The following is a 2,924-nucleotide window of genomic DNA, read 5'->3' on the forward strand; positions in this document are numbered from 1 at the left end:
CTTAGTATCTGGTACAGTGCTGTGGTTTGAATTCAGTATTAGAATAATATTGATAACATACTGACGTTTTGTCTGTTGCTCAGTGGTGCTTACCCTGAGTCAAGGACTTCTTTCTTGTCTCATGCTCTGCCAGTGCACAAGGAGCTGTGAGGGAGCATAGCTGGGACAGCTGATCTTAACTGGCCAAAGGGATATTCCACACCATGGAATGTCATGCCCAGTATAAAAACTGGAGAGTTACCCAGAAGGGGGCTGATCACAGTTCGGGACCAGGCTGGATATTGGTCCGCGGGTGGAGAGCAATTATATTGTGCATCACTTGATTTTTGGTTTTATATCTCTCTCGCTTTTATTACTATTATTACATTTTACTTTGTTTCAGTTATTAAACTGTTCTTAATCCACAAGTTGGGTTTTTTTCCTGATTTTCCTCCCCATCTGTAGGGGTTAACAGCAGGTCTGTTAGCTCCCTGAAAGAGGAGATTGACTTGGCAAACTTTTGAGTGTGGCCTTGAAGATAAGTAAGTCTTACACACAAGCTAATTGGGGAGTGAGGTCGGACTGTGAATCTGGAGCCCCCGGTGGTGTAGAGGAAAACACACTGCACTGTCACTGCAGAGACCCGGGTTCGATTCCTGGTCGGGGCCCCTCCCCGGGTAGATGGAGCTCGTTAGCCCATAAGGCAATCCATCTACGTCCTGAGGACCTCACTGCCACCATCCAAGCATGCTTGGCCCCGGCAGATGAACCTCAGGATTAAAGGGTGGGCTCAGTTCCGCGCACACTGTGTCTCACCTAAAAAATCCAATGCGCAGGCTGGAAGGTGGAAAGACCTTCCCCGGTTCTTCGTTCGCGAAGAGACTGGCCATTATTAGGTTCGGTGTGTGAGAACCACAGCCCTGGCCTTGGACATCTTCAGGTGTCTCACGATTGCTGCCAAGTGTATCAGTAATGATGAGTGGCCAATTATGATGTTGTTGCTTGCTACTTGGTTGCTGCTTGCTTGCTGCTTTTAGAGAATGATATAAAAAGGAGCTGGGAATAATAAAGCAGAAACCTTTCTTATGTTGCCCTGAAACAACCTTCTTGTGTATTTTTTTGACCGTCATGACATAACGGCGACACCCATCCCACTGGGGTGGGGGTGGAAGTGAGCTAGTGGCTGCGTGGTACTCTAGTTGCCAGTTGCGGTTAAACCAGGACAAGAAGTTAATCATAGAATCATAGAATATGCTGAGTCGGAAGGGACCCATTAGGATCATCGAGTCCAACTCCTGGCCCTGTGCAGGTCACCCTCAATACTTTTTTTCTTTCTTTCCCTATGCATGAAAAACATGAAAGGTGAATGTATCATCTTCTGGTTTTAATGTTCAGAAATATAAGGAATGTTACATCTAGTTTATAGCAAAACTTTGGAGATCTTGGTTGTAAGTTTTAATATAATTATACCACCTGGGGCCTTGTCTAAACTCAGAATTGTCTCATTTTAACTTCAAGTATGACTTGAAACTGAGTTTAGCTACACAGGTTCAAAACCTTTTACTGATATTCTCAATTTGATTCAACTTGGTTTGAGCCAGTATATTGATCTTGATGCAAAATATTCTCTGTTCACTGCAAGTTCATTTCCAGTTGTGTGGCATGTGGGTTTTTTGTTTATTTTGTTTTGTGGGGTTTTTTAGCAAATTTAAGTGACTACATTTGATTAAATCAATTACCTATGGAAAAAAAATCACAAACTGGAGATGTCTATTCAGAGGTGGGAATTAAGGTGAAATGAAAACTGGTGAGATACTTGACTTGAAGTAAATTAGATAAAAGATAGAATTTTCTTCTTTTCAGATATGTATTAACAAGAAACAATTAAACAATTTTGAAAATTGCATTATTTGGAATTATTAGGAGTATAAAGTATTTTAAATTATATGGAAGAATGCTCAGAATTTGACTTCTAATGAACATTTACAGCACATGGTAAAGTTCACATTAGTGGCCTGACCCAGCTGTTTAAGTCCTTCACTGGAAGGAGAGCTGTGCAAGATTTGTCTTTTTACCATCAAGCCAAGCCCCCAGATCTCTTTCTGCAGGGTTGCTCTCCAGCCTTTTGTTCCCCAATTTGTATGTATAACCAGGATTACTCTGTTCCTATCTATCATAATAGATGATTATTGAAAGAGGGAATAAAAGCACAGAGGAAGGAAGTAGGGAAAAAAATAAACCCAAGAAATTAAAAATGAAAAGAAGTTCAAAATAAAAGCAGTCTATGGAAGGGAAAGAACTCAAAATACTTTGCTGGATCATTTTCATTTTCTATGTATTGTGTATAAGCTGTATTCTGAACTATCTCAATTTGAACACACAAGCATGTTGACATGTTTCAGGGTATTTTCTACCTTGACACTTTCAATATAGGCAAATAAACTCACTTTTTCATTTTATCTGTACTAAAATTAGGATTATGAAACTACTATTAAAACTTCCTCTTTGCTTAATTAAGAGCTTTTTATGATTTGCAAGTTATTCTTTTATATGAATTTGTATTCTTTGTCCCTCGGATATTCTCATTAAATAACACTGACTATTTATTCTCTCATCTGACATGTAAACATGAAAATTAATAAATCTCCAATAAGTTAAAGCAGGTAGCATTTGTGCTATTTCAGTACAAACTGTACTCAAAGTAATAATACCATACAGCAGTGTAAAATGATATAGTCAGCATAAGCTAGCATATAAACTAAGAGCCATGGATGAGGAACATCTCCTTGATCTTTGATTTGATTTCTGCTTGAAATCACTACTTGATTACAGTGCACAATGTTATTTCATAATGGCCCTCAGTCTGGTTGTTAATAGGACAATGTATCACTAACGTGATAGGAAAATCACTAATGTTTTGGGACAGGATCTAATTTGGTGATACT

Source organism: Empidonax traillii, unplaced genomic scaffold, assembly GCF_003031625.1.
Source record: "Empidonax traillii isolate 1590-97213 ecotype Southwest subspecies unplaced genomic scaffold, ASM303162v1 scaffold1029:size265143, whole genome shotgun sequence".
NCBI lineage: Eukaryota > Metazoa > Chordata > Aves > Passeriformes > Tyrannidae > Empidonax > Empidonax traillii.